Genomic DNA, 9,247 nt, shown 5'->3' with positions numbered 1-9,247 from the left:
GTTTAGCAAATGACGGTTGGGGACACTAGTTCTTGGTACTGGGGTGAGGGCTAGGCTCCTACTGTATACCCTTAGCCAAGGTGAGATCTAAATGGGAAAGATATAAAATTAAGAGGGAAAATAGTGCAATAATTTGTTTGATACCTGAGGCTGAATTCAGGGAAGATTTCATAAACGAGACTTTTCCCTCTTCAGGAGCCAGACATAAAAGATGAGGATGTTAAAAGCAACTGCACATACGGGAAACTAGAAGGTGGTGATACTGTGCTCGCTTCGGCAGCACGTGTACCCGAAGGTGGGGATGCACGCCCAAGGGAAGGCTCAGAAAATGCCGGAGAAGACACTGAGTTTGCACCTCGGGCTGATCCCTGGCACACAGACAGCTCCGACAGTAAAAAATAAAAAAATAAAATAATGAAAAACAGCAAACCATAGTGGGGCACGGCGAGGGGGGCTGCCGAGGTTCCCACATCGTTAGATTCAAATGTCCAGCGTCGAACAATAACAACGAGAATCACAAGACATACAAAGAAACAGGAGAGCATGGTCCATGCGAAGGAAGAAAATAATCCAGCACAAACTGTCCCCGAAAAAGACCTAACAGCAGAGACTTTAAAACAACTTCTTTAAAAAAAAAAAAAAAATGCCTACAGCACCTAGTATTTCCAGGTGGTCTCCCATTCAAGTACTAACCAGGCCCGACCCCGCTTAGCTTCTGAGATCAGACGAGATCGGGCGCATTCAGGGTGGCGTGGCCGTGAAAACAACTTCTTAAAGACGCTTGAAGAACCAAAGAACTCCTGAAACTCACCCATCAAAAAACAGACGACCCGATTCGAAACCGGGTGAAGGACTTGAATAGACATTTCTCCAAAGAAGAAATGTGAATGGCCAATAAGCGCATGACAAGATACTCAACATCGGTAGGGGAATGCAAATCGAAACTCCGATGAGATACCACCCCATACCCACTAGAAAAAAAAGCAGGAAACGGGCGTTGGCGAGGACGAGGAGAAACGGGGACCCCGTGCAGCATGGGTGAGAATGTGACATGGTACAACCCTACACACTGCGGGGAGTCATGGAGGGTCTCCTTAAAAAGGTAAAAACAGAATTACCGTGTGACCAAGCAATTTCGCTTCTGGGTATACACTCAAAAGAACAGAAAGCAGAGTCTTGAAGAGATATTTGCACACTCAGGTTCACAGCAGCATTATTCACAAGAGCTAAAACGTGCAAGCAACCCAAGTGTCCTTCAAAGGATGAACGGATAAGCAAAATGTGGTATGTACACAAAACGGAGTATTATTCAGCCTTAAAAAGGAGAGAAATTCTGACACGCGCTACAGCGTGGATCAAGCTGGAGGGCATCACGCTAAGTGATTTAAGTCACATACAAAAAGACACAGACTGTAGGATGCCACTCTCATGCAGTACTTAAGGGTAGTCAGAACCATAAACACGGACAGCAGGGTGGTGACTGCCAGGAGCTGGCGCGGAGGGGGTCGTGGGGGTTAGTGCTTAACGGGGCCAGAGTTTCCGTTTTACAAGATGAAGAAAGCTCGGAGGAGGGAGGGTGGCGATGGCTGCAGACAGTGCTCCTGAGTCTTTATGTCTCCCATGGTTTCTCCAGAAAACCACGTGCCGGCCGCTTTGGAATATCCAGTGAGAGGACAGAGGAAGCCCTCTTCTCGTCGAAAGCCACTGTCGCCTCTGTCGGCCAGCTCGGGCCGAAAGAAGGGAGCCTCGTCGCCCAGATGAGCAGTGGTGTGGTCACGGCCGCAGAGTGGCCTGCGACGGAGCCCTCTCTGTCCACCTCCACGCGGAGGGGTGAGAGAGCGGGGTGCAGGAGCCGAGCCCAGGGACAGACGTCTTCAGCGGACAGGCTGACCACCACCGAGGCTGGCCTCTGGTCGCCACTCAGTGTACTTTGTCCCGAAGACCCAGTCTAGCTGGCCTCCCTTAGAAAGCCGAACCTTTCACAGACACGGCCCGAACTGAGCCCGACGAGGGTCCGCAGAGAAGGACCCCTCCCTGGCTGTGGCTCCGGGAAGGCGGGCCGGGGCTTTGCCGGTCAGCTGCGGCTGCCGTCCCCGGGGACCGCGGGCTGCGTGGCTGCACTACCTTCTCGGTTTCTTACATTTGGTGGATTCCTTCCACGGCTCCTGTCCTTGGCGTGTAGACAGCCAGCTCCTCCCCAGTGTCTTCTCTGGGTACCCCCTCTGCGTATGTCTGTGTCCTAATCGCTTCTTCTTCCAAGGACACCGGACGTATCGGGTTATTAAGGCCCATCCTAGCGACCTCGTTGTACCCAAATCACCTCTTTAAAGGCCCACGTCCAAATTCAGTCACAGTCTGAGGAACTGGGGAGTTAGGACTTCGACAGATGAAGCTGAGGGGGGACACGATTCAGCCCCTAAGGGGAGCTTAAGAAACGTGGCGGACACGAGGACAGCCGCTGAGGGGCCCGTGTGAGAGACGAGGCAGCGAGAAAACCACCGCCGAGCCGAGCAGGGCCCTCGAATCTAGAGAGCAGGAGGACAGACCCTCAGAGAGCCGCGACCTTCTTCAGCGCAGGGGTCACACAGTGGGGAGCAGCATGGCCTGGCGGACACGGGACATGCAAGGCACGGGCCCCGGAGCCGGCGAGCCCATTTGTAGGGGTTTCTCCTGAGGCAAGAGCCAGGAAAGGTCTCTAAGATAGTCACCCCTGACCTTTCGCCGCAGCCCCGTGCCATATCACATAACAAAAAAAATCAGATACCGAGCGAAAACGGGTTGGCTACATTATAATATACTTTAACCACGACACTTAAAGGAGCTAAAGATTTCAATGTAGACCTCTCTTTAATCAGAGAACAGTCAGAACGGGTTTTTCTAACAAAATCACTGGAAAGATGTCCGCAATGGTCAAAATCAATCCCATTTAAGTAAAAAAAAAAAAAAAAAGTATTACTTCTATAGACCTGCGGACATCCATGAGGGAATTCACTACTGCATAAGCCACGGTCATCTCTCGGTGGTGGGCTTTAGAGTGATTATTTTTTTCCCCTTATTCTTTAGGACTTATTGTTTTATCTGAATTTTCACAAAAGATATGAGTCGTATTCACGATCAGAAGAAAATTGACAGGTCACCCCAGGAGATGACCACCAAGCAGCATCACAGACGCATCAGCATGTGAACGAGCCACATTCTAGCGTCTTGTTCTCGGCTTTGCCGGCTCAGAAACTCCACCTGGAACCTGTAGCACCACATTCTGCTGGAAACAGTAGAGAGCCGTAAACGAACAGGGGCTTAGACAAATAACGGGCTTATTTTTTTTAACACTGTCCAGAAGAAAGCAATTCACGGCCGGCGCTCCCTGGGGAGCCAGACTCCCTCCTCCTTTCCCTGACATCCTTGGGTGTGACTCTTGTCCTCATCGACACAAAATGGCTGCTGTACCTCCAGGCCTCACATCGATGTTCCAGGTAGACAGAGGAAGGAAGGGCGAAAACACTTTCTCCTGGTAAGGCTTTACTTTCGTTATCCAGAAAAAGAACACACTCCCCAGGGACTTCCATCTACACTGCCTTGGCCAGAACGGGCACTTGGCTACCTTCGGCTGCACGGGAATCTGGTGAAGTGAGTGGTTTCAGCGGGACGCATGAGCCTCGATTAATAAGAAAGAACGGAAAATAGATAGGATGGCATCCGTCAGTGACGCAGGGTGCCCGCGGGTAACGAGTCCAGCATGAAACGGTTGACATTTCCCAATTTACAACAGACTGAAAGATTAACGAGACGTCAGTGGATTCATTCTCAGTGTGAAGGGTCCCATTTCAGTGACCAGAATTCTCATGTTTCCCGCCAGAACATTCTCCTCCCCAGTGTCAGGGAACCCAGAATTGAAATTATTCATCTAAATACGGTTTGGTGAACACAAAATCAGATCCGAGCCAGGCGGCTGATAGTGGAAGATACTTCGCCTCAGCTGTGATGCAAACCGCTGACTCGCCCTGCCCAAGAGGACCAGCTCGCCGTGGCCTGATTGCTCATGTCACTCAGATTCAACGTCCCACTGCCCTGACTGCACCGGACAGACACTGTCAGCTTTCGTCTCTGTGACTGTCCATTCCGCCATGCGTCTATGCCCAAGTCCCCTTTCCTGCTGTCATGTTATTTCTTTAGCTCTGTTAATGACATCTCGTTGGTTTGTGTTTGGCCCAGAGCTGCTCTGTCTCTTACGATTTGTGTTGATTTTATTGATCAAGCTCTCGGAGTCTGGGGCGGGGGGGAGCGCGGCTATTTCCTCCCCACAGGGGTGACCGAGGGTTAAAGTTCCACAGCTTAATGAAACCGAAGGCTTCAGGCCACCAGTGCGGGCTGCAGTGCCATTTGTGGTCAGCGTCTCAAAAATTACATCCTACGAGCAGTGGCTGAAGTGATGGGGGTTGTTCCGCCTGGAGAAGAAAGTCGAGGGGAACAGAGCACCTGTTAACACACGGAGTGGTCAGGACACCGGGGCTGCCAGGGCTGCTGGAAAGAGACAGCGGATGGAAGTTGCCCTAAAAATGGACATGTCTGGCAAAGCAGGACACGCTCCACCCCCGGTCAGAGGTCCATCCAGCTGCGGTGCCGTAAAGGGGGTTCCTCTTCATGTGGATTCAGTAGAATATTCCAAGAGTAAAGAATTTATATTTACCACTAGCCCTGCCTCTTTCTCACTTTACTAAAAACAGAGATTTTTATTTCTCTTACCTAGTTCCTGTTTCCTTTGTTTTTCTGAGATACTTGTACAACCCCCTGTGGAAACGTCTTCTGTGCTGCCAGCCTCACCACCCCATCCTCCGGGTGACCCCTGGTCCTCCCCCAATCCTGGCCTGAGTCTGAAGGTTCAAAACCCCCTTTCCTGATGTTAGAGCTGAGGCAATGTTGGGGTACACCAAATGAACTGTGGAGAGCTAATCATTCAAAGGCAAAGGCACAGTTATCATGCTGATGGAGAAAAGAACTGAGAGGCATGATCGACAGTTAGTGCCCCCCACAAATATCCGCGCTCCCATTTCCCAGCCCCTCTGTGCGTAGGTAGGGCCATGTGACCAGCTCCGACCAAGGCACTGAGAGCCAATGTGCCTTTTCCAGCTCCACCCGGCAGCAAATGTGTTGAGAAGACAGAACCACAAAAGCGACTGGATCCCTGTCACAGCGTGGAGCCGAGCTGCCTGGACTCTGCACTAACAAGAAACAAACCCGCTTGCGTTAAGTCTCTGAGATTCTGGAGTTTGCCTGCTCTGGCAGCTAGCACTGCTTAATCTACCGATTTGTCAAGCGTCTTCATATAATCCTTTAAACTTTCACAACCCCATATGGGGAGGTAATATCACTCCGTTTTATAGATGTCGTAACTGAGGTTCTGAGACTTTAAGCCACGCCTCCGAGGTCACACAACCAGCACAAACCGGAGCTGATATTTGAACCCAAATCTGTCCGACTCCAGAGCAGATATTTCCACCATCCTTTTCTTAAAAGCATGCAGTCCCCAATCAATTTTTATTGTGTTCCTTCTCCGTTCCCTAAACCCAGCTCCATATCTTCCTATCTCCATTGAGTGGGGAAAAGTAAAAGTTAAACTCAAGTTTATAAGGTTAATTTTTCTTAGCCTGGAATGGCCTTGGACCCCAGCCCTCATGAACACCCTGAAAATATCTAATCCAGGAAAGACCTGCTTGCTGCAAAAAAAAAAAAAAAAGGATAACATTTAGATCTATACAATATCTACACAAAAACACTAGCATAAAAATGAAAGAAAAAATGGCAGATGAAAAATACAAAAATAAATGTGTTGCAAGGAACAACTCGTATCCAAATATTTCACCATGAATTTGTTAAACCCGATGAAGCGACAGCTCAAGAAAGAGACGGTGAGAAAACGGGATATGAAACGCGAGCCGTCGAAATTCAGCAACGGGCAGAATCGACAATAAAAGCATCGCAGAGACGAAGATGGAACTGGAAGCGGCACCAAAGCGCGTGGACGTTTCTGAGCATAGCGAGGGACGCAGAGGATGTGGCCAGACAGGCGAAATAAATGGCAGATAAAGGAAGAAAAGGGTGAATGTGAGAGACGGTGAAGGAGCCCCACCTCACACGCAGCTGGAGTGTCTGAGGAAGAAAAACAAAGTAACAAAACGAATCTTTAAAGAAGGAACTCAGTTGCGTGGCCAGAATGAGAGAGAGCACTTTTTCCTGTTTAACGGCCATTTGATGTTCCTCTTTGGTAATGTGCTTCTTCCATCCTTCAACCATTTTTCAGCTGGTTTTCCTGCTTTTTTCTCATGGACGGGTAAGGGATTCTTTTATACTCTAAACGCGAATCTTTTGCAAATATCTTTTGCTACTCCGTGGCTCAGCTGTTTCCTCTCTTAACCATGTGTTTTTTAATAAACTTTTAATTCTGGAATAATTTTAGATTTACAGGAAGGTTGTAAAGATAATACAGATTGCTGATTTCCAGTGGAATTAAAATTCCTGGAAAAGCTCCTCAAATCCTTTAAAAATGACAGGTGGAGGGAGGCAAAGGGCGCATGAATCAGGCATTAGACCTCGGCAACCAGCTGAGGGGCGAAGCAGCTGCAACGCCTCTAAAGACATAAAACAGTGCAGAAACGGGGGGTCGGAATGGGGTTGCTGCTGTTGTTGCTGTCACTGTTACTACGGGCTGATGAGAGGTCAGCTCTGAGGTAGGAGAGGGGTGATTACGATGATTCTATTTATAAGTCAGAACAGTTCCTCGGGATATTTCTATGCTGAGAGTTTGGCAGACGCCCCGTGGCAGAGCTGGGACCCCGAATTATGCACATTCCATTAATAAATACCCAGCGTACCCACCTGGACGGGTGAATGTGACCGATTTACTCTGAGCTGCCCAGGGAGTGCCTGTAGGCACTGGAATAATGGCCCCAGGCAGACGGAGAAAATTTATAGCTCTTGGCACCTACTCTGACTCCTTGTTTCCTTCTCGGCCTGCGTGAGGGTTTCAGGCTTTGAAAAAGCAGCTCATTTATGGGGATTCAACGGTCAACAGTCATAATCGGGAGCACAGGACGGCCCTTCCCTTCCGCTCCCACCCTCTGGGTCTGAGACAGAGGCTTTTCGTTGCCAGCCTCATAGATTCTGGACTTCCTGAAGGATGGCAGGGAATTAAGCTCTCTCCGGACCAAACTTGGCCCCCAGCCTGGTGCGAGGCCACGTGGAGATCAGCCCCCACCCAGGAGACATCCAAGGGCACCGTGGAACCTTGGGAGGAGCCCTGAGCTGCCGGGAGGGCTTGTCCCCATGTCCCTGGCTGACTAGATGGGGCACATGCCTCTCGCTCGATGCCCGAGTTAGGAGGATCTGGGGTTAAATCTTCTGACTCTCTTCTTCTGGAGACATTTTTCCTTCTCTTTATCTAGGAAATCCCCTATTACACATGTAACTAGCGTAACACCCTTGTAACGGGTTGAAGAGTGTCCCCCAAAATCCATGTCTACCCCATACCTGTGAAGGTGGCTTTTTTTGGAAATAGGATCTCTGAAGATGTAATCAAGTTAAGATGAGGTCATACTGCGTTAGGCCCTAATCCAATGTCTGGTGTCCTCAGGGGACGGGAACAGACACAGACCCATGAAGACAGAGGCAGAGGCTGGAGCGAGGGGGGCCATGAGCCAAAGATGGCTGGCTACCACCAGAAGCCAGCAGAGGCAAGAAGGACCCCTCCCAAGGCCCTTCAGAGGGAGCGTGGCCTGCCGACACCTCGGCCTGCAGAACTGTGAGGGAATAAACTGTTCTTACAGCAGCCCTGGGACATTAACGCGAGCCCCAAATCTTTCTTACGTTTGCTCGGTGCATGTCCTTCGGACGCTCCGCCATGAAATGGAACATTTCCAACACGGGACGCGGTGATTGGCTAGCACTTCATTAATGCCACCAGGTACATGCTTCCACTTCCAATTTCTTAATAAAAAAGTTAGGAGATGAATAGCGATGGCCCACAGTTGTTTTGTTGTTGTTGTTGTTGTCATTGTTGTTGTCGTTGTTGTTGTTGTTGTTGTTTTAAACAAACAGCCACAAATCTCCATATAAAAAGAGAACAGGACTCGAATGGCAAAACCAAAACCTCGTGGTCAACATCCGCAAGAGAAACGGTGACAATGGATCTCCGCAAACCCACACTGTGGGCGTGTAAGAGCACACTGCCAACCGCGACAGGGGCAGCAGCATCTAAACGAGTTTTCAGAAGGAAGATAAAAAGCAAAACGCAGCTGGCCCTCTCTCTGACGGTCCCGAGGGCCACAGAAACACATCTTACCTGGTACCTCTCCAGGTATCACTGCGGGCCAAGCTGAGGACAGCAGCCAACACGGGGAGCGGGTGCCCCAGGCTCCGAGTCACAGGTGAGAACAAGAGACCATTTGGAGCAACCCAGGCCCCACGAACTCTCAGAACTAACAAAGCAGAGCCCCGTCCACACCCAAACCCAGCACGGAGGGTAAAAACCGCTGGGAGAAGAATCCGAACTGATCGGGACTGGACGGACAGGGACGAAGGGGAGAAAAGGCCCAGTACGAGTGGGGGCGGGGCTCAGAGAAGACAGACCCCAGAGAGCGGGAGGCTAGTGTCATAGAGCCTGTGAGAACGAAACGAGAGCTCAAGAGTCACGAAGTTCGAGGCGCTACCTCGACCCAACCTTCTCCTCTGGAAGTAGAGAAAACCCATTTTACTTACACGTGGGCCACTGAAGGAATTCTACTCAGAAGCAAGCTAAGCGTCCATCAGTAGATGGCTGGATAAAGAAGATATATATAGTGGAATATTACTTGGCCATGAAAAGGGAACAAAACCTTGCCATCTGCAATGACATGGATGGACCTAGAGGGTGTTATGCTACGTGAAACAAGTCAGACAGAGAAAGACGAATACCCTATGATCTCACTTATGTGTGGAATCTGAAAAACAAAGTGAACAAACAAAACAGAAATAAACTCATCTATACGGAGACGGATGAGGATGGATGAAAAAGATGGAGGGATTAAGTACAAATTGGCAGTAATAGCAACGGTCACGAGGATGTAAAGTACAGCACGGGGAACATAGTCAATAATATTGGAATATCTTTGTGGTGTCAGACGGGTACTAGATTTATCGGGGTGATCGCTTCGTAAATGATGTGAATGTCTAATCGCTATGTTGCGCCTCTGAAAGTAATATGATATTATAGCAA

The 9,247-nt window shown here is 49.6% G+C and overlaps 1 pseudogene; it reads right to left on the bottom strand.

Moving 5' to 3' along the window:
• Positions 1–644: 644 nt before the first annotated feature.
• On the bottom strand, positions 645–763 carry LOC112469969 (annotated as a pseudogene).
• Positions 764–9,247: the final 8,484 nt, after the last annotated feature.

Source organism: Pteropus alecto, unplaced genomic scaffold (assembly GCF_000325575.1).
Source record: "Pteropus alecto unplaced genomic scaffold, ASM32557v1 scaffold48, whole genome shotgun sequence".
NCBI lineage: Eukaryota > Metazoa > Chordata > Mammalia > Chiroptera > Pteropodidae > Pteropus > Pteropus alecto.
Note: the sequence above shows the minus strand (reverse complement) of the source record. Positions and strands in the feature narration are given on the sequence as shown.